Source organism: Chlamydotis macqueenii, chromosome 1 (assembly GCF_036417535.1).
Source record: "Chlamydotis macqueenii isolate bChlMac1 chromosome 1, bChlMac1.mat, whole genome shotgun sequence".
Lineage (NCBI taxonomy): Eukaryota > Metazoa > Chordata > Aves > Otidiformes > Otididae > Chlamydotis > Chlamydotis macqueenii.
Genome location: NC_141556.1, coordinates 112987262 through 113014847, shown reverse-complemented (window position 1 = coordinate 113014847; position 27586 = coordinate 112987262).

The window sequence follows — 27586 nt, the reverse complement described above, 5'->3', positions numbered from 1 at the left end:
CTAAGTTCATTAGTTTATCTGTTTACTGTAGACATAAAGTCATAGAATCATAGAATCTTTAAGGTTGGAAAAGACCTTTAAGATCATCAAGTCCAACCATCAACCTAACACCACCATGTCCACCAAACCATGTCTTGAAGTGCCACGTCTACACATCTTTTGAATACCTCCAGGGATGGTGACTTGATTGCATGAACATGAACATAATGTTCTTCATTGTCTTTGGCAGCAGCTTTTTGTGCATGTCATTGTTATGTCTCCTAAATCTTCTCATCTTTAAACCAAACACTTTGAGTTGTTCTCAAAATGTAGTTAATGTCTTTTAGGTCTCTGACTCCATTAGCTGTTCTCATCCAGATTTGCCTCATTTGGCTGATGGTGTTCTTTGAAGTACGCTGCCCCAAACGGATCATTGTATTCCCATTGCACTCCTAAGCAGGACATAATTTATCTGGTTATTGATTATATTAATCTTTCTAGTCATATGAGATTGGCAGGCCATGCTGTTGTTCATAATCCCAGGGGGATATTTAGCTTTTGTGTACCAACCAGCATGAGACTAGAACCTGAAAAGAAGATCTCAACAGTACCTGGTACCACTTACCTTAAGACCATCATTCTTTAGCTGGCTTACAAGAGGGTCATAAGAGATGAACCTCATTAAGTTTTCTGAACAAATTTTAGAATGAATAAAAGGATTTGCAATATCTCCTTTTAACGAGAAGAATTTTTGTTTCCTGACAGCAAAATACCTCTAGTAATAGTTATGGTTTATTAGGGAAAAAAAAAAATCTCAATTTTTGGTGGGGACAGTGATAGAAATGAAATGGTACCTGGGTATGTGCCTGTCTTCTTAACTCTTATTTTGCCTTCATTGAAATATATATGAGACTTTTAAGAGGGTAGCCAACAAATCAGATAGGGATTTTCCCAGGGATCCCATTCATGTGTTGAAGCCTTTTGTCCTCTTGATTGTTTTTCTTGCTATTTTCCAAAATTAAACCATGCAGTTTTAATAGCAACCCTTTCAAATTTCTAATTAGCAAATAATTTCTGGAATCAAAGTTTGCATATTAAAGCAAATCTTGGAATGCGAACTTTGAAATCTCCATGGCTCCATATAAATAAATTTAAAAGGATTTCAGTTGTGGCTGGGGAAAATAAAAGGTATTAAAATTGATTAGTGACCTAAGTTTTTAGAATTATTTTATAGCATCTTGCAGTCTTGGTCCCAAATCCTTTTCAGCACTGGCATAGTCCATAAAGATAGAACTTGTTTAAAAAAATGGTACTTACTGTACTTACTTTGAGAAACTACATAAAAAAAGTTATTTAAATCATAGCTGGATGCTTGCTAATAGAGGAAAATAGATTTATACAGATAGATGAGAAAGTAAAAGGAAGGAATAATTTGCTAGAAATACGTTACAGTTAGTACACTATTCAAGCCTGGGGTGGGGAAAATAATGAAAAAGTAATAATGTTTTTAAAAAGATCATGTGTGAATCTGTCTTTTTACGTAAGGGAGGAGGAACAGGGATACTTCTGAAATTATAATTTCAAGTAAAAAGAGAGATGAAGGACAAATTTTTGGAAATAGTTTCATGTCTTTTAGATTAAATGGTTTACTGTACACTCAATTCATACCAAATTATCTCTAAGTATAACCATTTTAATGACAAAATGTAAATCTTTAAACATCATTAAGCTTTGACTTCGCTCCTCACAAGCAATATCTGTTGTAGGAAAATCAATTAGAATCTGCAGTAAGCCTTTGAGCATAACAGCTTCGTGCTTGGATCAAAGTGAGGAATACCTGTGAGGTTAAGGGTGCATTCAAATCAAAGGCTCACAATGAGGAAGAAAATGAATGTTAGCCAACATGAACAAAGGAATTCTTCCCAAAAAGCTTTTTACCACTGTTAGTAGATATGATAATATTTTACAAAGATTGATGCATTGTCAAACTGCATTTCTATAATGCTTTGAAGCTAAGTTTTCAGAATACTGCAGCTAAAACTGGGAAAAACTTCTATAGCCCAGCAAAAAGCCCAAGTAATCTTATTTGGACACAGCAGTTGCTGAAGTTCAGCTTCAATTAACTGTCTGAATCTCCTGGAGTTTCAGGTGATCTATTCTATTGAAATAAGGCAAGCACCATACATGGTGAAGCGTGGGACTTTTCTCACAGTGTGCCTCAGACCATCTTGTTTGATGCAATGTATTATTTTTTCCTTTATTTTTAATAACATCAGCACTTGTTTCCTCCATCCCCTTGGAACTTCCTAGAGATTTATTTTCACATATTGTGTTTTGTGGAGTAGGGGAGACAGCATTTTCTTCTTCCACTCCAGCATGCAGAATAAGTGAATTGAGAATGGGAAGCAATTGTCATTTCCCTTAACTCAGCAGAAGTAGGAGGAAGAGGTGTTTTTCTGATGTGGCTGTTATCACTTCCCAGTGGCCTATAACTCAGCCCGGAGTTAAAAGCTGCAAATCTGCATCTGCCCTGAAAGTAGCCTTGTTATTGTGTGGGTTCACTGAGGTAATAAGCAAAGTATAATGTAGGAGAAAAAGAAAATACGATCATAAAAATGAGCGGCACATATGGAAGAAAGGGCAAATATTTTCATGAATATTGTTCAGTTGCTTTTGAACGCTTGGTTGTTAGCAGAAGGCAGAGAGCTTCTCTTTTTCACTCTCTCAAGGATGATATGGCTTGCTGTAAAGATTTAAACTTGAAAAAAGACTATATTGATTCTGTTTATGAGAAAAATCATGATCTGAGACCTTGTATGCAGGAGTGTAAGCGTGAGCATAACCCTATAGAGGAGCTGTAATTAGGACTGTGAGTAGTCTGCCAGGCAGCTGTCAGTCAGCTGTTTCTCTATTCACTTCAGCTGTCAGTGGGTTGAAAGGAAATAGAAAAGACAGAACTTTTTAGTATAGGAAAAATCAAGTCTGTCTCTCTCACTTGCTAGCCTCCACAGGGAGAGAAAAGATTTTTTTTCTTTAAATGGACAGCAGCATACCTAAAAAAATCATACCATCTTTAATGAAAACTTAGGCAACTGAAATGATAGGATTAATTTTATTACATTAGCAGACATGAATGAAGATCTAACAGTTGGAAATGAAATGCTGCTAACAACATGATAATAAACTATTTTTATCTTCGTTCTGCCTAGAAGTCCCATGAAATTAGTGTCCAACAATTTAATAAGACATGATGAACACCTTAAAAATGAGAACAAGATATACATTGTGTATGAGCTGTAGAAAACTACATTAAAACATGAAAATAACAGTGAAAATAAACAAGTGAGGGAAAAAGTTCACAGAACTGAAATATAGCTTTATACTTTTTTAAAAAAATTTTTCTCTTTAATGACTTTTTAAAAAACCTTTTAAATGTGACAGAACAGAAGTATTTCTGGAAAGATATTTAACTCAGACAAGAATGATTGGAGAGTTGTCTTCCGTTGAGGATTTGAAATGAGCCAATGAGTGTGTGGGTAGGGGAGTGGGGGTGAGCATGTGAATGAGAGGGGGAGCCAAGAAGGAACTTCCCATGTCAGAGTAGCCCCCTGGTTGGCAAGGATTCTAAAAATAGCATCAGCAATGAGGTGTTCTCCAAAGCAAAAGGGTGTGGAAAGCTATTACTGATTTTCTTGCTCTTCCTAATTTGGATTCTAGACAGTGGATTTTCTGATTAACCATGATGCAATACAATAAGGATTTTATGGAACCTTTTTTTATCAATTATATTGATTTCTCTTTTCTGCATAGGTCTATGATTTATGAAAGATTTCCTTTTCAGTATGAAAAGTATGCATTAAATTAAAAGCTTTATTTTGTAAGTGGAATGATATCTTGTAAAGTTGGAGATAAAGTACGTCTTTTTCTGGTATTATTGCCTCTCTACTTAAAAGCAGAAGAATATTTTTAGCAAGAAAAAATAACTTCCAAAGTGTCTTTACTCTCTTTTATCTTGAAAACCATTCAGCACAACTACTACATTTTTTCAAATTCTCCCAGACATGACATACAAGCAACACCTTCTGATAGATGGCAGGCTCTGAAATGGTGTACAGGGTGCAGGTGCCCAGGTGCTGGCAGGGGGCTGCAGCGTGGCCCCTGTGCGGAGAGGTCGAGGCTGCCTGGTGCTGGACACAGCCAGTTCCTCAGGGAAACCCTGGGTAAGGAAGGGCAAAATGCTGCCTGACAGTGAGGGGAAAAGGGTGAGAAACAGCCCTGCAAGCACTGAGGGGAGAGGGGGAGGAAGAGCGAGGGAGAGGAGCTCCAGGCACCCCAGCAGGGATCCCCTGCAGACCACACTGGATCAGGTAGCCACACTGCAGCTATAGAGGGCCTCACACTGGAACAAAATATGTCCTGAAAGACTGTAGCCTATGAAGAACCCATGCTGGAGCGAGGATAAAGTGCAAGGAGGAAGGAGCAGCAGAGAGGAGCTGCTATGGCCTGACTGCAACCCCCCATTCTCCATTCCCCTGTGCCACTTGTGGAGGGGAAGTAGAGGAGTTGGGGTTGAACGAGCAATGTTGAGCCCAGGAAGAAGGTTGAAGAAGGTGTTTTACATTTTTTTTCTCACCATCCAACTCTATTTTTAATTGGCAATGCATTAAACTAGTTTTCCCCAACTTAAGCTTGTTTTGCCCATGACAGCAATGTGTCCTTACCTCCATCTTATTTTCTGCCCCTGTCCTGTTGAGAAGGGGGAATAAGAAAGCAGCTGGGTGGGCATCTGGCAGTTAACTGAGGTCAACCTAGCATGAATGGCATTTCAGAAACTTCCTGTGATAAACTATCACTTGCATCCTAGATTACCCAGAAGGTGTGGTTAGCTGCATCCACAGATCTGGTTAGGTTTTAAGGATCCTATACAGAAATTTCTGCAGAGTGATCCATTTCAAAGATGCACGTAAGGAAAAGCATGGCAGAAGACAATCAGGTTCTTCCCATTGACTTTTAAGATTATGAAATAGATTTACATTTTGTATAATAACCAAACCAAGCTTTTTTTTTTTACTTTTTCCCCTTCCTAAATACATTATCGCAGAGGCATTATCAGGGAACATTCTGCCACCAATTGGCTTGGCTGTGGCCAGCAGCAGGTCCGCCCTAGCCCTGGCTGAGTCCACAGCACAAAGGGGAAACTTCTAGCAGCTTCTTACAGAAGCTGCCACTGTAGCCCCCTCCCCACCAAACAAAACCAACACAAATACTTTTTTTTTTTTGTAGCAGTAGTACTAGAACAGAAAGAAGCTTTTTATTCAGTGCTTCCAAACAACTACTTCATGCCATTTCTTTTGTGAAGAACTTTGGTCAGAAGCTGTTTTAAGGAATGTCTTTGAATATTGACAGGGAAGTCTGTAAATATGATATTTGTCAAATATAGCTTAAAGTAATTATAAATTTGGAACAGGAAAATATTGTACATACAGGCTGGGCTTTTGGTCATGTCAAATCCGAAACAGATTTGGCATTTCACTGCTATGTTTCTATACCATTGATTAGGCTTGTAAAGGAAATTGTATTGCGGAGGGTGTTGATGTATTCTGAGCATGAAAGAGGAAGACCTTTTTGGTGGTGTCAGTTTGCACCTGGCCACGCTGCTCTTTGCAATTTTTGTTCCTGCATCCTCCCTCATTGCTCTGGCAATATTCACCATTTGCCGTGTAGAATAATCCCAGTCACCAGTAGCACTATGCTAAAGTTTAAGTGACTGCAAGCCTTATCATTATATCGAGAAAAACTATATAGTGTTTTGTTGGCACAAACAAAATTCTTTACCCCGGGGAACAACATTCTGTGTATGACATATGGTAGTGACTAGAGCGCTGCCAGTATAAAGATTCAGAGATCTTTCAGTCCTGGTTCATGTGTTTTATGTTTGCAATATTCCCTTATGTCAATTGATGTTCTCCCCATGGCTACAAGCTCATAAGGCAGGAGTCCAATCATTCAGGGATTCCCTTTGTATTTTGCATTCAATATATTTCTAACACATATTTTTTTCTTGAACTGAGGAAAATAAGCTAAGCCTTTATCAGGTGCCTATTTTTTTTTCCCCTGTGTAGTAGCGTAGCAGTTATACACCTTTTAGTTGTGGATATCTTACATTATTAAGCTTTTACTGTCCTTGTCAATGTGTGATCCAAGCATTATTTCATAGGAGAAGAATAAAAATAAGTTTTTAGAAAAAGTCATTAAAAAACAACTTTTGACAACCTATATATCCCAGTCAAAGATACTGAAAATACTACTGTAAAATTAACTCCTTAATTTGAGAGACGCAGCTATGTAGCTCAAACTTTACAGTCACAAGAGGAATCAAATACATTAATTAAAGCTTCCCTCTTTCTTATGAAAACTTTGTAGTAGATGTGAGATGTAGGAAGAGCATGGAATTATATAACAAAATACAGAATGAATCTGCTTATGTGTGCAACAATTTACACTCTGGAGAAGTGGAGGTACTTGGTGGTGTCTGCCTATTTTATTCCTACAGAACAGTAGAAGGCAGGAACAGAGTGAAGCTCTTGATTGGGGAGCGTAACCACATCTACTTCAAAAACAGAGCAACTCCAATGTTGAAAAAAATTATTCATATATTCACCGTGTTATGTGTTCCAGTGTGCTTATGAACCCACCTCCTGGGTGACAGAAATCTTAACAAAAAGCAGGGGTGAAGGGGATTATTTTGAAATTTAACATTGCTGTACTATTTCAAGAGAGGTTACTGGTTTGAAGATACATCTTGAACCCCAGAACAGACCAATTGAAGCCTGAGTGACATAAATTTTCAGTAGTAGTCAAGGAGTTTACTTCTAAAGTGCAAATCTAAAGAAAGAATCTCTCTCAATCCTTGCTCAGTTGTGGAACATGCTAATTGAGTCTTTGTAGTGACTGTAACGCTTTATGAGTGGGTTGCTTTGGCTAAGCCTCATCTCCCCATAGTAATGCTGAGGAATGGAGCATGAGATGTAGAAGTTATTGTGGCAGATTGGAACTACTAGCAGATCCCTCTAACTCTATCATCTTCATTTTGGGTTGTTAGCACTTCACTAACCAATGCCGTACTGCTAATTGGAACTAAATCTTTGCAAATATATTCCACAAATTCTTGCTATAGTGTATGTGATCAGAAGGGTGTTTTACTGCATGAGTCATAATAGAGAGAAAATAATTGTCAAAAAAAAAAAAAGCAGTGGGTTTTTAGGGAAAGAGAAACAAAACGAAATTACATGAAGTGGTGGTTTCCAAAACCAGTGTAGTAGAGACTTTAAGCTATTGACAACACTAGTCAGTGTTTCTAGAAATGATACGATACAAGTGGCAGGGGAGTGCACTCAAGTGGGACTGCTTGCAAACACGATAGGATTGCTTGAAAGTACTGTAAAGTGAGATTTCAGAATGATCTTGACAACTTGGAAAAATGGTCAAACAAATGAAATATTACTTGACATTGGTCAATATGCACTCTTAGCTAAACATTTTGCAGAATCAAGATAGGTATTAGCTAACAACAGTTCTGTGGAGGAAGATCTTGAGATTACAATGAATGGCTCAATATCAAACTTGTGAAAAGAAGCAACATAAGACTAAGTTCATAAATACGTGAAAGTGATGAGAAACAGTTCTCCGTCCTCTCAGACACAGAGGAATCTGGACACTGTGAAAGTCTTAGACAAATATGTTAAAGGGTGAAGTGGGCTAATTGGACAAAGTCCTGAGAAGTGCAACAAATGACTGAGGATGTAATAAACCTCAAAATTTCTGAACTGATGATGAGAAAACTGAAAGAATAGGATAATTTAGCATGAGGGAGGAGGTCATTAACACTGCAGCTGGGCAGATGAGCACCAGGCATTGCTGTTCAATAGTGTTCAAGAACAGGTGCAACCACGAGAAGAGGAGACACATGAGGAGATATATGAAGAAACATGTTCAGAGAAATGTGGGGATAGACCAGAGGAGAAATGGAAGAGATATGTGGAATAGGACATTGTCGGGAACATGGACGTTGATGCATTCTTGAGAGTAGGTGCTCAGTATCAGAGGAGGTACCACTGATGGGATGCAGCCCCTGCCTGGGGCAGGGACAGTCCTATGAAGTTATGGCCTGTGGGCAACCCACACCAGAGCAGGGACATCCCTGAGGGAGTGTGGTCCTTAGAGGACTCACATCAGAGCATAAACACCTTTCAGAGGACTGCAGCCCATGGACAATCCATGCCAGGGCAAGGACACCTCTGAGGAGCTGCGGCTCCTGGAGGACCCTGCTGGAACACAGAAGCGGTAAGAAACATAGAGCAATAGAGGAAAATGAGTAGGAAGCAAAGGGCAGCAGAAAGCAACCATTACACAGACAACTCACCAAAGGGACTGGGAGTGTGACTGAATGTAACATGTGGCGACAACGGGGAAGTTGTCCTTATGAAGGGGGAAGGAGGAGAGCTGGGCTGAAGCTGAGTCTGGGGAAGGGGATAGGAAAGGTGTTTCCCTAACAGCAGGTTTAATTGTTTGTCTTCTTTTTTTCCTCAATACTTGAATCAATAATTACGTTTGTATTAATTGGCAAGAAAATAATTAAGTAAAATTGCCTGATTTGAAACGTTTTGCCAATGACAATGTGACAAATATTGAGCTTGAGTTACACATTGTGACAAACTTTCTAATGGCAAGGGTATTTAAGTAATATAATAGCTGTCCTAGATTATGTCATTGCAGGTATGGATGTTAGCTTAATACAAATGCTAAGTAGAGATCACCCACTTCACAGGACTGATTTTTTGGATCTATAGCCATGCTTAGATATCAGTCCTCCCTCCATTTCCCTGCTGTACCTTGCAACTCTGTGTGATACACTCTGATTCCCTTAATTTCTAAGTCTTAGAATCCCCTACCTTTCAGTCTCCTGCCTTCTTTTACATTTCCTTAAATGTTTTGCTCCTAGGATAATTTTGGTCCCTGATCTTGATTATACACAGACACATTTTATTTGCCATGAGCAGATCTGCAGTAGGCTCGTTCTCCTTTCTCCTGTGCCCTTCTGGTTTGTCTTCTCCCATCTTAGCTGCGAGTACAGAGTTCAGTATTTGCTCACCTTTATTGACATTTATACAAATAAATCCAAAGTGAGCCTTAACTAATGAAATACTAGGCGACTCAGTAATATCAACGACTTGATTGCTAGCCTGAGAATTAGGTTTGGGAGTGTGCTAAATGACTGGGTAAACCTTTCTGAATATTGTGTATTCCTAGCAGAAGGTAATTAATGCCATCCAATTAGAATTCAGAATGCCACACATTTGGGACCTAATGGAGCAAATAATTATGCTGGAGGTGTGTACAAATTCACCTGCATTTACAAATGCTAAACTCACATTAAAGACTATGGCTTTTCAAAGATCACATAAATACTGTCTTTTGAAATAGCAAACTGAATATTTTAAAGATTTCCTGTGGGTATACTTCATACCAAATTTTCGTTTTAGGAAGGATCACATGGCTGTAATTCTTCTTTGTGTCTCAGAGTTCCCAGTGGTAACAAAGAAAATATTTTACATTCAGTTTCTTTCTTGCAGCTTCAAACTTTTCAATCTAAATAATAAAATATTAATTTTTAAAATGCAAATATGTACCAATGAGAATCCATAATGAAAATATGCAGAACTATAGTTCAAGCTTTCTATCCAGAACTCAAATCTTATGAGTGGTTCTGCAAGAAGAGAAAAAATAATATTGGGTCCTCTTTGTACCTGGCTCTTCTCTATTTGAGATTGTTCAGTTTTGGGAATTGATCACTTTTTTTTTTGTGAAGAGAAGGGTGGAAGTAACACTTAATAACCATTAATCCCCAGAATACATTTAGTGCCACAGTCTCAAATAAGAACTATCTGTATTCTGCAGTCAAAAAGTCATTCTCTGCTGTACGAAGCCTTCACCAGCAGCTAGATTTAGACTGGGGATGTCAAGGTGTGAACACTTGATTCTTACCAGAGATGCTTGTGCTACCACATCCAGTTCTCAAATGCAGCCACCTAATCCATTCTGTGGCATTTAACTCTTCTACACGTACTTTTCACTGTTGGTTATTGCTGATTTATGTTACCTGTCACATAGGTAACAACAATTATTCCACAACAAGTTCAGAGCATCTAGGCAGAGAACTGAGAACAAAACAGAGTTGTAGGGCAGACCCCATGCTCTGCAGAACAGTGTTCTGAATCACAAAACACACCAACCTCAGACTAAAGCATCTTAGCTGCATGTCAGCCAAGGTCGTGGATAAATTTTTATGCTATTTTTATGCCTTTTCACAAGGTTTGGCAGTCGGTTACTACTGTAAGTGTATGCAATCATAACAAAAAGCAGCTATATATCCTCTCCACTTTGTTGTAGCCTGTCTTCATGTGATGTGTGTCTGTCTAAAAGTGCTCCAACATTTTTGCTTTGTCATGAGTGGACGAATAGACTATGGGTAATGGAGTTGTGGTCTGAACTTCAGAGTAACTGTCTCTGGTGCAGAATATAAAACACACTGAGATGGAAAGCAGTATTTTTTAATGCATTATAAATATATTATACCTCGTATAACACCTGTAATTGGAAAATATTAAATTTAAATTATGTAATTCAAACTGCATTTGTATGAGACTACTTGAAATTTCATATCCTGATAACTAGTGTTTTATCTCATCATATCAATGATAATTTATTCTTTTAGTGCTGAGACAAACAGTTAAAAAGAAAGGAATAAATTTTAAACTATGTATATTTTTACAGTGCTGTCTGCCTTTTTTTATTGTGAGTTACATGCCATTAATACTGAAGAAGCAACCACACCTCAACCAAAACCAAACTCTACTTTCATTCCATTCACTCTAATGGTGTTGTTTATTTCACATGCACATTTTGAATTTTGTAAGTAAGGGATGATACATCCTAACTGAAAGAAGACCTCTAGACCCAGTAACTGTAAACTTTCATTACATTTTTGAGAAGGCAAAAGTGTCTGTTGCAGTTGTATATATGAAAAAAAATCAGCCAGAATGGAAATCTCAACATCTCTAAAGTTCTGGTTTTTTTTCTGTCACTGGAACACATTGAATAAGTCTATGAACAACTCAAAAGGGAAGGTTTTCATAGCATGTAATAATAAAAAAACCCAAATCACTTCAACATCTTGTGTTTACGCTGTTTATTCTCTGTGCTTATATTATAATAGAGTTTCTTTAGTTTCATTTTAGGTAAGTTTTCCCACTATGATTTAATAAAAATGTGTAGTAGAGAAATGAGGACAACTTACTGTTTGACAGTAACAAAACCAGAATTATTTTATTCTTTCAATAACAAGTCTTTCTGTTAAGTGAAAAACTTTACAGAATCTGAGACATGTTATAATAAAGGTCATTTAATCTAGCATTATTACTCATCATTCTGCAATTATATTATAAAAATCTCATCCATCTTAATGCATATATGTAAGAAGTCAGAAGTAGGACATTTCTGTGACAATCATAACCCTACATTTTTCTAGTTTTGTGTCTTTCAATCTCCAGCTTAAGTTTACTGAGCACTGAATATATATCCCTTTGCACCACTACAGGTTATTTTAATCATGTTAAGTATTTACATATTTCATATTTTGTTAGAGGTGAAGGCTGTAAAGGTAGAGAATTCAGAATGAGTGAAATTTTCCCTAACTTATTTGATTGCCTTTATTCCATTTCACTGTATCTTAACTACGCTCCAATTTAGCAAAAATACTTAAATATCTGCTTCATACAATACACACTTGTTCTGTTGACAGAAATTGGATCAGCTCCAGTTTGTACATGAAATTTACCTATAACCACTAGAGTTATTTATGACCTTCAAGCTGTCTAATGGCATGATCACAGCCAAGGTTTACTCCTTTTAATCAGTGACAGCTAGCAGGAAATAACTGACTTGTGTGCTGTGTGGGTGTGTGTACAAGTAAGCTGCTTCATTTGCATTTTTAAGACAAAACTGTGAAAACTTTGAGTGAACTTCTCTCTTTTATCATAATCAATATAACTCAGTCTTTGGAGACACTTAAAATTAATCGGGTGTTGCGGACTGAGATGTGAAAATTCTGTGTTCTTCACCATTTGATCACTTCCCTTACTCCTACCCTGTAGATGTTGTAATTTGCCAAAACATTTCCAGTACGTGCAATTAAACTCAATGCTTTTAAGAATGAAATTCAGATTTTCAACTGGTGTAAACTGGAAGAGCTCCATTAAACAAATAAAAAATGATTTTATAACTTTAATGATAAAATGTCAAGTTCTTGAAGTTGCTAGGCATCTGTTTTGTACATCTGCACTATATACTGTCTGCATTACTCAGCCTGTTTGTTTGTGCTAGCTCTTTTCTTTACTTTTACTTTCCTGATATCCATAAAGTGAAGGGTCAAGCTGTGTAATCCTGGATCAAGAAAGATCTTCTGGGATTTAATTTTTAAATTTTTATTTATACATTAACTACTCTGAGTCGATCATTAATATGAAAGCACACTTAGAAAAGTTGCTAAGCTTCTGTAGAACACTTGCTGATCTTCTAATCTTCTTTCTCATATTACTCCTGTTTGAATTGAAGTGTTACAACTCCTGCTTACGTTATTTCTTGGTAATCATCTTTACTCAGCTTTCAATTGTGAACCCTTAAAAATATTAGCTCTCTGATTCATGTACCCTTTGGTTGAAATAGGCTACTACTATGGCAACAAGAGTAGCATGGTAACGATATTTTTGCATCATTCCACACTTTGTACTCTTATCAGCTCTGTGTAACATTTTTTGGTTTATTTTTTGGTGGTTTGTCAGGGTTTTTTTTTACTACCTGCCTCTCTAGAGAGAGGAGTGTAGCAATGGTTGATTCACCCTGCATTTTTATGGAATTCCTAACATCATCAAGTGACGGTATTTTTTTCCAATAAATTACTGTAGAGTAGCATAAATTAAAAAAATCCTATTTGGTGGTGCTCAGACTAACGACTGAGAATCTGTGAATTTTATGATGGCTTAGATTCACAGAGGATGTCTGAAAATTCTGCTTTGTAGGCACAGGCATTCAGGCAATGTTACTCACTGATGCTAAGAGAACTTCTTGGCTAAATCTTGACAGTAAAGCAAATCTGGTCTGTGTTTTTTTTTAGTTGACATCTCAGCATTAATGGAATTATGTTATTGTTTTGTGTTCTTTTGTAGATATCAAATGTTTTTGAAGCATTTTTAAACACTTGGAAAATGGCAGAGATAGATAGCACTGAAGACCTTTAAAGGAGAAATAACAATTTATTTACATATGTAGCTGGAACACAATGAAGTTTGGATGAACTTTGCTGTTGCTAATCCAAAACCTTAAAAGGGGAGAAAAAAGGAAAAAACTCCAAAATTCAAAGTCACACACATAGATGTATACATATAGAAAGATCATATATAAATAAAAATACAGAAATATTCTGACTGTCAAAAAAAAAATTCAGATGTAATTAATCCTACACTTTCTATGCTAAGGCTGGAAATAAACATTAAAATCCAATGAAACCCTAGTTTCTTTTTTCATTTTCCTGCCTATAGCACCAAAAACTTTAAGAAAATATTCGTCTGAAGGAAAACTTATGGTAAATTTGTCAGAAATTACAACATAGACTCCCACATCTGACCCCTTTAAAAAATGTAAAAGGACAACTTGACTGCAGAGGATGGATGATGTAGAGAGAGGAAAGGTATTGCAATATGTTCTGCACCAGCTGTCCCTGGGGGGCTGCTGATCTCAGCAGAAAGGTCCAGTGGCCTTGCTTGTTTTCAGGCTCATCCAGCTGGCAAGAGTAGAGCTTGTGGCTCCCAGACTGCAGATGCATGACATCAGATCACCAACACAAGGCCATTTACAACCAACGACTAAGATGAAGACTAGGAAACAACAATTAAAAAAATATAAGCAAAGTCCATTCTCAAAATCTATTTTTATCATCATTAGGATTTTAATGATTGGTCCTTAACATTATAAAAAATCTCATTGATTTACAATACCCTGTTTTTAAAACATAGCTTTCTCTGAAATATGCAGAACTTGTATTCAGATTCTTGTTTTGAAAAATGGTGTAAATGGTCCTAATTGTAAATATGTCTGAAAATATATTTTTTTACAAAATTCATATTAAAGCATCTCAAAATAAATATTTTAAATTATTTTTAATTTTTAACTTATAATTTGCATTTATTTGTTATGTTTAAAAAATCAACATTGAGGAGAACTCCACAGCAGATCTGCAGTCTGATAGGTCTCTCTTTCTCGTGCACATTTCTAAATTAGTAGTAAGTCCACGAAGAATAAAGTATACATTAGTCACTGGAAAGGCAACTTGTCTCTGGCGTACAATGCTGAACAGATTTCAACCACAGATCTTAGATCAGTGCTCTGGACTGCAGAAGAAAATATTTTTTTAAAAAATGAAACCCATCTCAAATTCATCCTAATTTAATGATTACAGTGAAAAGAAACTGTGATGCACTATCTAGCTATTAAAACTTGCTAGCAAAAGTAGAAAAATATAACATCTGGAACACAAGCCATTAAGGAATTCAAAAGAGTTTCATCAGCTTTTTTTCTTCTGACTGATACTTTAGTAAAAGCAGTTGCTTTTGCTGAAATAATTTTGGCTTTTGGCACATTCATTTTAGACACAGTATAATGAAGAAGAATATCTTACATTTACAGTCTGAGTCTCAAGGTTTTCAGTCAAAAGGACGAGTTTAGCAATAAACAATGTCTGTCTCCTCATTTTTCATGGCTATATGATATATCAAAACTTTTTAGTGTCTTCTGTTTGATATGTAACATAGGAGTCTGCCTGAAGCTAAGAAACAAGCAGTAATGATGCTGTTTGGTGGGGATACTTGGAATATTTCTGTGAGAAATATAAAAAAAGTACTCCTAGACAAGTAATAAATCTAGTATACGCAAATGATCAGTCTAGCTAAGAAGGTAAATAGTCATTTTCTTATGAGACAGAAAATAAAATAGTTACTTTATCTTTTTTTTTTTTCCCTGCCTCTTCTTTGGCATGTTTTTGAGAATCCTGCTTGCATTAACAAACTTGTTATATACACCTCTTTCAGCAATGGAAAAATTAATACAAAGAGAAACAGAGCAAGACCTAAGCCACTGCTTGGTTTTTGCAACACTGAATGTCTCAGTACTGAAATTTTGTATACGTGAGTCACCAGAGGAATCTGAAACCCTTTGTTAGATGTTAGATGGGGGTTTTGGGGGACTATTTGTTTGTCTAAACTCTCCATTGCATTCAGCTTTGCCTGAAATTGGAGAGTAAGCGCTTGAGAGAATCACAGATGTGATTCTGAGAAATGAGTAGGTTATTTTGAATAATAAGTTAGTGAACAGATCAACCGAGGCATAGTATGCGAGTATGCTTCATTTCTTTTATTGACTACAAAGCTAACTTGGAAAATCTTGTAGTACCATGTGTTTAGAGGGTATTGCTAGGGAATACCCTAAAACTGTACAATACAGCATAGTAGATCACAGCAAACACATTTACGAATCTGAACATTTGTTTTCGCGCTGCATGTAAACGTTCTTAGACGACTTTGAACTTTTCAAAGCTGCAATTTCTCTATATTTTTTTTGCACTCTTGTTCCAATAGGCTAAGAAAATAAAAAAAGTTCTGTACTGATCTGAACTTTCCTCACAAATTTTTGATTGATAAGAAGAGGAAGGCTCCAATTTGTAAATATATGAAGTAGGAAATGCTAGAATTTATGGCATTCTCTTGTTCTTTTGAGGTGTAAATCCACTCTGGTCAGAAGGTGAAATATACCCCATTCAATAACCAGGCTGCCTGGGAAATGGTCTGTTCCTGAGAGGTCTGAAGCGACCTTGCTGTGGATTTGAATAGTAGCTCTACTGCTCTTCAGTTGTTTTGTGTGGGCAGCTGGGGACAGAGCCGAGGCAAAATAACCAGGCTTGTCCTTTAGCCACCTTTGCCTGTTCCAACCAGGTGTTTTTGCTGCTCTAGGAGAAGTAATGAGGCCAATCAGTGCAGGACTATCAGCTGGACTGACACAGTCACGGTATAGTGCAGACAGACACGTAGTTTCGTGCTGTTCCTTGCCACTGGTGAACTTCATTTTATTTTCCAATTTAAGAGAATCAGTTGTTGGCTACTTGGCTGTCAGTGTGGTTGTTCATGGCATTCTAGCTATTTTTTCTACTCCTGTTTGGTCAGTTTGAGTGGGGATAGTAGGATACAAGTAGCATTTCTCACATAAGGAACTGGAAGCTGTTCAAAGATGGAACAATCTTATAAATCATAGAATCATAGAACAGTTTGGATTGGAAGGGACCTTTAAAGGTCATCTAGTCCAACCTCCCATGAAGAATTCAAACACAACAGAAAGGCATTTAAGTGCTTGAAATTATATAGTTTTTAAGTACAGTATTTCCTTCAGAGTGCTTTGTAACTGCCACTGGATGCCCTTGGAAATAGGCTGCCTGCATCGTCTTTATACCTTGATGAGATCTGCCCTGAGCCTACTCTTCTCTAGGACAAACTGTCTGAGGTCTCTCAGCCTTTCCTCCCACAAGAGATGCTCCAGTCCCTTCATCATCATAGTTCACCTCTAGGCTGGACTTTCCCAGTATGTCCATGTCTCTGGCACTGGGGAGCCCAGAACTGGACACAGTACTCCAAGTGTGTCCTTAGCAGTGCTGAGGAGATGGGAAAGATCACCTCCCTCCCCTTGCTGTCAGCACTCCGCCTACTGCAACTCAGCATATCGCTGGATACCTTTGCCAAAAAGGCACAGTACTGGCTATTGTTCAACCCAACTATCCACCAGGCACCCTGGGACCTGTAGAGAGCCTTTTTTTTTTTTTTTTTGTGGCAGCTGGACTATGCTCAGGTCTTCATGACCTGCAGCCTGCCTGCTGGTCAAAAAGCTTGGACACTCCTGCCCTGGTGCTTGGAAGTGGGAGGCTGCGAGAGCATGAGGGAAATAGCTTCTGTTGCAGAACTGACATTAAGTGAAATCATCACACCCTCCAAGAAATTCTCCACTTTAGATTTCCTGTGCTGTCAAGATAGTTTTGGAAAGCAGTCTCTACAGCAGATTATTCTTTGGTTTTGAGACGCACATCCTCTGAAAAATATCTGGATGTTTACTGGATGCGATAGAGGCCAACACACAGAGGCTGCAGTACCACTGTGCCGACTGAGGATGTAGGGTGCAGCAGCAGGGCTGGCCAACCGCTTCCCTGCCTTTGGGCAGGTTCACTCCCAAGAAACACTGGGTGCGGGTGCCTGGTGGGAGGTGGTATTTGAGGGCCCCGGAGCTGCAACACACCTCTGTGCTGGGTCAGTGCCCACAGGCCCTGTTCTTCCAGCTGAGGGCTCATAGACAGTGGGCCATCTGCACAGGTTGTTGTGTCCCTGCAGGGACCTACTCCAGACCCTGGCCTCGTTTCTCTGGCAGTGAGTGGATGAGCTGACCACATACTCCTCCTAGTCATTGTCCGCTCTCACCACATGCAGCACCTGCTCCAAAAGCTGCCTGCAGAGTGGGCAGGCACCTCTCCCTCTGGCCCACTAATGGAAGCAGGAAAAGCAGAAGTGGTGAAGGAAGAAGGCCACGCAAACTACATTTTCAATGTTACCCAGGCGGATGGGGCATCAGCAGTCTGCTGTTGCCTCTGACAGCCGTCTGGAGCACCTAGCTTTTGTGAGCCCTTGCAGCACAGCTGGTCTCCTCCAGGGCTTCCTCAGCAGCCCATGACATGTCCTACCAAGAGAGATGTGCAAAGTACCTGACCTTTCCTGGTGCTAGGAGGGGAAAAGCAAAGAAAGCCCAAGAAAGATGTGGGAGAAGGGACGTAAGGGACTCCCAAAGGGTCTCCTTGCAGTCTGGAAAGCAGCAGCAGCAGCAGCAGCCCTGTGGGCCAGCCAGCCCCAAGGGCTGCTCTACACCCCTGCCTTCCCCCCTCAGCTCCCCTAGACAGGTAGCCCATGCTGGACGGAGAGGCTCTCCCGGCACGAGGGGAAGGCAGGCTTAGGCAAAGAGCCCTTGCAGGGGGGGCATATGTGGCTCTGGGTGGGTGAGGCTCCAGCTGGGGCTTGGCAGGAGCTGGCACAGGGCAGAGAGATGTGGGACTGGGCCGGGATGTGCATCTATCTGCATCAGCCCCTTTGGAGGCTGGCTCCAGGTGGAAGGGAGGGAGGGACGGAGGGAGGGAGAGCAGAAGGTGAAGCCTCAGTCTCTTCTGCACCTTGCCAGTGATCAAGCTGGGTAAGGCGCGACACCATGGGTGGGTTATGATGTCCTGTTGGGGGACCCTGGGGGAAGAGACGGTGTGCCAAGTCCCCTGATCCCTCATACTCTCCCCCAGACACAACCGGGATTAGCACAGGGTACCTGAAGGAAACGGTCAGGGAAGGTGAAGGAACTTCCCAGGAGTCTTCAGCACTGCCAACATCCCTGCACCCTCCTTGTCCCATGGCCCAGAGACAGCAACTGTGTAGGATCTGCAGCACCCTGCAGCCACACACAGGGGAGAGGAGCGCTGGAAGATCTGCCTTTGCCCAGTGCCTGGAGCTGCTGCTGTCCACCACGCCAAAGCTCAAAGGCCTTTTCCTCTTTCTTCTGATTATTTCCTTCAGCAGTCTGAACTGGCTGACTGTGAATCTGTGTACCTGCTCGCTCAAGCTGTTGCAACAGTGGCCTGAGGCAAGTGGCAATGAATGTTTTGACAGACAGCTTCACAGGTCTCTTAGAGAAGCCTGGGATGTGGTCTGTGTGGGCCTTCATGAGGCTTCAATCCTTTGAGAATGCCTTCATTTCACTTCCTAAAATAATTTAATTTGAACATTCTTGTAACTTAAGGTGGAAAATATAAAATCTCTGGTCAAATCACATTACAATCTGTCCCACAAGAATATCTGGAACTTTCATCTGTGGTTTGTTTTGGTTGTTGTTCCTTTGTTTTAATTATGTGGAGTTGCACTGACATCTTGAAGAACTTCATATGCACTGTTCTGAATGCTTTTTTTAGACTTTAAGAGCATTATTTGTTTTTAATAGAATCCATTCAAGCCTTGATTAAACCTTCCTGTGGTTTACAATAGAGGCACTTTCATTGCAGTGTAGTTGCATCAGAATTGCTCTGCAAGTTTCCTTTCAATACCTGACCAGGACTAATTAACATTACTAAGTAATTCACTACATAACTGTATTATGCAATGTCTTTTCTCATAGTAATACTCTTACTTAGTGCATTAGTGTTACAAATTAATTCTGTTGTAATTGCACCATAATTAGGCACATAGTAATACAACCAGGGAATTAGTGGTAACTGGTAGTAACAAAAACTGTTACTACTCTACAATTGCACTTGTAATTACCAAATAACTGTGCTGTAGCTATGTAATTTGAAGGGATGCCAAAAAAAGGAATCTTTCCACCTCTAGCTGAAAGACTTTGTACGCACACACACACATATCTAATAAATATAGAATATATTTCTTTTCAAATTTTTAATGCACCAGAAATAAGGCTCAAATTTTTCCTGACTGTAAATACATCTCCAATATACCACTGCTTACTCAAGGACCACTTCCTTATATATCTGCTATTTCTATGCAAGAAATAATTTCTATTGTCATTGGAAACATTGGAATACTGTTTATGTATTCTCCAGTACCATAACAGTTGTTCTGCTTTGTAGAACACCACTATTTTCAGATACTTGATCTGTTTAAACTTTGGCCTGATTTTTTTTAGTGGCGTTTCCAACCCAGATTAGTTTGTTTTTGTTCATAACATATGAGTGCTGGTGCTGTGAATGAAGAGATATGCCAAAACTAGGATTTGCCAAAATTAGCCTCAGAACTGCAAGTCATTTATATGATTCCATGTGATGCCATATCCTAGCTAATTAGACTTGCTAATAGCTCACATTCAGTATCCCCTTGGTATGGGTCTACTGGTTTTGGGACATTTGTTAAATTATTCTCTATATGGCAGTTGCACTGAACTCTGGAAATGTGCTACTTTGCCTTGAGCTGATCTAATGAATCCATGTAGTTATCTAGATGAGCCCAAAACTCCTGCCATAGTCTGACTGTATTCGTAGTGGAAGGAACAGTAGGATTAACTATGACTCCATGAGGCCCAGTTGCCAAATGTAAACTCAAGGATGTTAGTTCTGTTCTTGGCTTTGCTGATGATCCTGAGTAGATTCTTGATTTATCACCTTTTCTAAAGCATTTTGAAACCCTTTAGTGGCTTGCAGCCCAGAAAGCCAACCACAGCCTGGGCTGCATCAAAAAAAGCATGGCCAGCAGGTCAAGGGACGTGATTCTGTCCCTCTACTCTACTCTGGGGAGACCCCACTTGGAGTACTCCATGCAGCTCTGGGACCTCCAACATAAGAAAGACATGGACCAGTTGGAGCGAGTCCAGAGGAGGGCCACAAAGATGATCAGAGGGCTGGAGCACCACTCCTATGAGGACAAGCTGAGAGAATTGGGGCTGTTCAATCTGGAGAAGGCTCCACAGAGACCTTATAGCAATCTTCCAGTACCTCAAGGGGGCCTACAGGAAAGACGGGGAGAGGCTGTTCAGGAAAGCCTGTTGCGACAGGACGAGGGGTAATGGTTTCAAAATAGAGGGAGGTAGATTTAGATTGGATATTAGGAAAAATTTTTTTACAATGAGGGCGGTGGAACACTGGAACAGGTTGCCCAGAGAGGTGGTGGATGCTCCATTCCTGGAAACGTTCAAGGCCCGGTTGGATGAGGCTCTGGGCAACCTGATCTAGTCGAAGATGTCCCTGCTTCTTGCAGGGAGGTTGGACTAGATGACCTTTGAAGGTCCCTTCCAACTCTAACCATTCTATGATTCTATGATTCTATGATCTTGGCTGATATTTATTATCTTTTATTTCTGCAGAATCAAATTTACATCATCCATATATTAACACTTTTAATTACATTTCTGCTGTGAAGCAGCTGAAAATACCTCTATTCTATTAAAAATATAATCACTGGATATGAAACTAGTCTGCGATAGGAGTTTAAAGATTTCTTTTTTGAGCCCAAACAATAAGGATCTCAGGCCAAACTTGCCCTGTAACAGAGAGCTGAGCTAAGATCTTCTGAGTTTACTCAGAATTCAGCACATCTTTGGACAGAATGTAAAGTTAATAATCCTCCACTATTAGTGTGAAATCAATTGTTATCGAGCATGGAAACTATCCAAAGATATTCTCACATAGTTCTGATCCATAAAGTTCACTAGTTGCAAGGGCAGCCTAGCACGTCATAGGGATGGGTTATATGCGCTCAGAATAAGGTGCTAGATAAAATATGAAAAATGATCATCCTCTAAAGTTCTCTGAAAATATTGTCAGCTACTTAAATGTACTTCATAGTCAATAAAGTATTATTTTCCCAAACACTGCATAGTGTGCATCACTTTTTTCTTTCCCTATTTTTCTGCTAAACTGCAACTGAAACTGTACTTCTAGCATTTTAGTAAACCAACATAGTTCTGTGGCCATAGCTGTCATACAAAGTAAATTCACAGAGGAAATTAAACTTATGTAGGCTACATGCTACTCAGTATTTAGTACTAACATGCAGGTGGCTTCGAATTTTTCTAAAACCATTGTATTCTGAGCCCTGTTAGGCAAACACTCTGAAAAATATGTTTATTTTATGATACAGCTCAGAACACGAGCAAATAATTCTTCTATTGCCATGGGATGGATACTGAAATGTGAATGTGCTGACAACACATGGTTGGAAGATGTTGAATGATATGGATAGAAATGGATAATCCTGATGACATGGCTATGGTTTTGTAGTAGGTATTAATAGCAAGAATTTCTGTACAAACTGGGGTGCTTAGTGAAGAAATGTTGGAGAGAAAGATGAGGGCTTATTTACTGTCACAAGATAAGTCTCGGTCACCAGCGTGATGTGAGATGGGAAAAAAGACAAATGCAAAAGAGGCAAGTGCAGAAAAGAAGGAAAAATGCAACATCTTTGTAGCTGAAATCGGGAAAGTAGAAATTATTTTGTAAAGGTGCTGCTAGACTCATCTGGAATGCTGTGAACAACTCTATTCCTCCATCTTCAAGAGCAATGTACTCGAACTACAAATGCAAACAATTGGTCTGAGGATTTGGGAAACAGAGACTCTGTTCAATATGAGGATGCTACGTGAGTTTGGCAAAATGAAAGCTGAAAGGAGATATTTATCTTTTAAGTGTACAGGAAGGCAGGTAAAGATTATTGAAGTAGAAGGACTATTTAAAGTCAAGGTCAATGTTAGTGCAAGAAGTGTGAGAAAACTGGCCATGATTAAAACCCACATTTGGAATTCAATGAAAGTTTGTATTTCTCAGAGGAATTCTGTTTTGAAATAGCCTGTCTGTATTGGGAGAAGGCAGCTGAATTAGTACTTTTGTACCTGATGGATTTATGGATGGAACTGCAGTAAGGTGACCTCTGCGACATCTGAGAACAAGATCGAGTGGCTTGGGAACTTGTTCCAGTTCTAAGTCCTGCCTGCACAAGTTGTGCCAGTTAACTCTTAGCTTAGACTCTTAGCTTAGACTGTCCTATCTATCCTGACATACATGGTCAGACACCAAAACGTGATTTGTTCATTTGCTTGATGTTGATGCTTTGACAAATATGCTGTCTAGTAGCTCAGCATCACATAGAAATTTCTGGTCAGTATTTGATTGTGAGGGTGACTGCTGCAAAATCTGCAATACTGTGATTTCCCAGTGTATATTAATATAATTTTGATATATTTCCCAAGGTTAACCAGAAATGGTTTTGAGGTTTGGGGCTGATGATGCTGTGACTCATATTAATGACAAATGGCAGTAATACAGTTCTTGCAGGCAATTTTCAGGCCAGGCACTGTGCACAAAATCCTAGCAAAGATTTGACAGCACGTAATGAGTTTACATTACAAACTTCAGTTTAAGCTTAATGGTTCAGACATAGGTTGGGGAATAATAATGGAAGACAAGTGCAGCCTTGCATTGAGGGGAACCTTAAATGCAAGAACCTTAAATGGAGAACCTTAAAGTAGATGAAGACATGGATAAATAGGAAAATCCTGCCTGAGATCAAATGAAAATGAAGAAAGTATGCAGAAGGGATGAAGACATGGATAAATAGGAAAATCCTGCCTGAGATCAAATGAAAATAAAGAAAGTATGCAGAAGGTAGAAGCAGGGATGGACTTCCCAGGAGGAATATAAAGACATTACTCCAGTGCATTGGGATGAAGTTAAGAAAGTTAAAACTCAGTTAGTGTTGAAATCACAACAAGATGGTCTACTGTAAGAATGAAGGGTGTGGAGAAGACTGAGATTCCTAGTGCTTTTGTTCGCTGGTAAGGCCTGCCAGTTCTCTGGGCTGATGCAGAACCTGCAGGAATGCAGCATTGCGTCTCATGGAGGAAGAAAGACTTAGGGAATACATAAGGCAGTATATTGGGTGTAGGTGGCTCAACTTCTGGTAGCTGGGGGGCTACAAGGCAGCCTCTGTGTGGAGAGGCAGGGGCTTCCCCTGGCTGTCTCCAATAGCCCCACTACAGAGCATGGCTGAGCCACAATGGTGGTGTCTCGGGGAAAGCCTGGGTAAGGAATGGCAGAAAACGCCAGAGAGAGGGAAAAGGGAACAAAAAGAATGCGAAGCAGCACAGGGAACATCAAGGTGAGAGAAAGAGAAGGGGATGGTCCACGGTCCTGGAGCAGATATTTACTATGGTCTGTGGAAAACCCATGCCAGAGGACATGGATATTCCTGAAGGAACTGCAACTTCTGTGGAGGTCCCATGCTGGAGCAGGGCAAAAGTGTGAGAAAAAAGGAGCAACAAAGAGAAAGAGCTTTATACTGACCATAATTGGTGACCCATAACCCCTACTCAGCTGCACCTTGACTTGCAGAAGGGACTGAGTGTAACCCATGGTGACGTAGCAGGTTTGCATGGCAAGGTTTTGGTAGTAGAAGAGTTGCAGGGGTGGTTTCTGTGAGAAGCTTCTAGAAGCTTCCCCCATGTCCAGTAGAGCCAATGCCAACCGGCTCCAGGATGGACCCACCACTGGCCAAGGTTGAGCCCATCAGTGATGGTGGTAACACATTTAAGAAGGGGAAAAAACTGCAAGAGAAACTACAGCCAGAGAGAGGAGTAAGAATATGTGAGAGAAACACCTCTGCAGACACCAAGGTCAGTAAAGAAGGAGGGGAAGGAAGTACTGCAGGCACCGGAGCAGAGATTCCTCTGAAACCTGGGGTGAAGCCTGTGACGAGGCAGGCTGTCCCCCGTGGAGGCCCACAGAGAGCAGAGATCCACCTGCAGCCCGTGGAGGACCACACATTGGAGCAGGTGGATGCCCGAAGGAGGCTGTGGCCACGTTGGAAGCCCGTGCTGGAGCAGGCTTCTGGCAGGACCTGTGACCCCATGGAGGATCCACACTGGAGCAGTCTGTTCCTGAAGGACTGCACCCTGTGGAAAAGACCCAAGCTGCAGCAGTTCATGAAGAACTGCAGCCTGTAGGAAGGAGTCATGTTGGAGAAGCTTGTGGAGAACTCTCTCCTGTGGCAGGGACACTACGCTGGAGCAGGGGAAGAGTGTGAAGAGTCCCCCCTCTAAGGAAGCAGGAGTGGCAGAGGCAACATGTAATGAACTGACTGCAACCTCCATTCCCTGTCCCCCTGTGCCATTGGTGGAGGAGGTAGAGAATTCAGGATTGAATTTGAGCCCAGGAAGAAGGGAGGGGTGGGATTTCTCATTATACTACTCTGATTTGATTGTCAATAATTTAGATTAATTTTCCCCAAGTTGAATCTCTTTTGCCCATGGTGGTAATTGTTGAGTGATTTCCCTGTCCTTATCTCGGTCCACAAGCCTTTTGTTATATATTCTCTCCCTTGTTCGGCTGAGGAGAGGAGTGATAAGGCAGCTTTGGTGGGCACTTGGCATCCAGTCAGGGTCAGCTCAACCACAGGTTATACACAGAAGGAGGAGAGGACTGTGGAGTGAAGGAGTGGAGTAGAGCCTGGGAAAAGATGGAGGAAAGGTGTTTTCCCTAAGTTGTAAATATTATCCCTAAGTGTGTGTAAAAACCAGGTTTCCTTTACAAAGCTACAGACATGGCCGTATTTGCGATGGAGAAAAGTTCACAAGTGGGCTTCAACCCACTGGGATATGACCCACAGTGATGGAGCTGCCCCAGGAGGGGGGTCCATGACATGGCTGGCACAGGTATAAAAAGGGCTGTGAAGGTTGGGAAGCAGCATTTTAGAGCTGGTGAGGGTAGGGGAAGGCAGAGGAGTGGAGGGCAGGACAGAGGAAGAGAGGACAGAGCAGGGAAGGACAGGGGAAGGCAGGGGGTACCACTGCCCCTTGGGAGGCTGTTCCCGGGTGCTGCTACAGCCATAATGAGCCCAATGGCCATCGGCCCCCACTGCCTCTGGCCCTGCCCCTCTCCTGGCTGTGAGGGAGACATGGGGACCGGCAGCCTCTGCTAGGGACTGGCAGAGCATTGGGCCAGGAGTCCAGAGCTTTTGCACAGGACACTGCCAAGAAGTGGGCCTCCATGCCTCAGGGTCTGGGTCTGTGTTGGAAGCTCATCTTCTCCTGCTTCTCTCTCAGAGCTGGCAGAGATGGGTCTGGAGGAGAAGTTCCAGCGCTGCTACGGCTTGCTGTTGACCCGTGCTGTTTCAGCCATGAAGTGGAAGGTCCACAGTGTCAGTGAGGAGGGTGACAGCTCCAGAGGTCAGGTAAAGCAGCTGTCAGGGTGTCTCTGTGTGGCTGTGGAGGAGGAGGAGGCAGGAGCCCTTCAACTGCCCAGTGCAGGGCCCGTCCTCTCCTTAGGCTGGGGCCTGGGATGAAGAGAGGGAAGGTGCTGGCCAGGGCTGCCTGAGAGCAAGAGGGTCTAAGGTGAAGGGGTAAAGTGGCACAGCAGAGGAGATGGCAGGAGTGGAGGCACCGAGGCTGAGAAAAGAGCCTGCCTTTGGGTCACTGTCAGCTGCCTTAGGCAGTGGGGCAGGATCAGCACACAGAGGAAATTTAGGCAGAAGCAGAATGCGCTGTGGGGCAGATGGAGACTGGCTGTGAAAGCAGTGCCCCAAGCCACCCGGGGAGGCTAGAGACCTCTGAAGGTAAATCTGCACAGCAGAAGGCTGCAATATGTTAGACACACACAGCCTTCCTCAGGTATCTTGTGGTTTCTCTCTTGCATGCTTTGCACTCAGTGTGAAATGCGACGTATGATGATGTGATGGCAATGTTTCTGGAGTAAAGCATAATCAGCACTGTCTGGGGAGTGTCTACACTGCGCTTCACTGAATGGTGCAGCTCTTCACATCCTCAGAGCTGCTCGGTGTTGACTTTGGTCCCGAAAAAAATACACTTCTTGTGAAATGTATGAGTAGTCCATTCACTAAGACTCAGCCTATTCCAGCAAACTATATGATCATGTATGTAAAGGTGAAGAATGCAGCATCCTGCACATCCTATGGTGTTTTCAAGATGTTCAATAACTGAAAATAGGTCTATTTTAAAAATTATCAGACTTGTGAACAATCTGATGTTTCGAGGGTAGAACTGGATGACATATGCAAGAAAGATGCTAATTTCTGGATCTGCTAGTATGTTTTTACTTCTTTACCCACTCTACAAGGTCTTTTAAAAATCTCAGTGTGGTCCTAATTCACAGCTTTGCTGATGCCATGGTTGCACCCAGTTTGTTTTGAGCAGAAATGGAGTGAAAGTTTAGTGAAAAACGTACTGGTTTTGAAGCAAGTTGAATAAGAAAAGATTTTTTTTTAAACAGAGCAACTAAGCTTTACGCATAATAGCTGTAGTTTGGGCCTTCCTGAGAAAATTATATATTCACATTTGTTATTTCTACTTTTTGTCACCTTGACAAATGTCAAATGTTTTTACTGGAAAATAGCTTTTTTTTTTTGCAGTATTTAAAATTTAATTGATGTGCTAATGGAGAAAATTTCCCTTTCTGGCTTTATTTTAAAAGTTGTATTTTATATCAGTGGGCAAAACGAAACTGCTATTCTTTCTATCCCTTTTCAGTCCCCTACTGTTCATTATTCTGCACATTGCTGCAGGTTTTTTTTTGCCTCTGTTGGAGAGAGGAGGATTTAGAAAAAGAAAAGCAGACTTCCTCCAAACAAAGAAGACACTTGTTTTGGGGAAAAAAAAAATGTCAGGGGAAAGAAATTAAAAAAAGCTTCTTCAAAGTTTGAGTGAAATGATTTTTTTTTAAAAAAAAAACTCTTAGAAACCATGTGTCTTTTACTGTATCTTTCTTATAAATAACTGACCTACTTCTGATCAGTACTGACCTGCCGACCTCCTACTGAACTTCAGTGTAAGTTAGGGGAATTCAGTGTTCTGTGCAAAATTGCACATCAGCAAGCTGCACCACTTTTCCCTTCTTGACTGTTTTTAGAGGAAGGTAAAC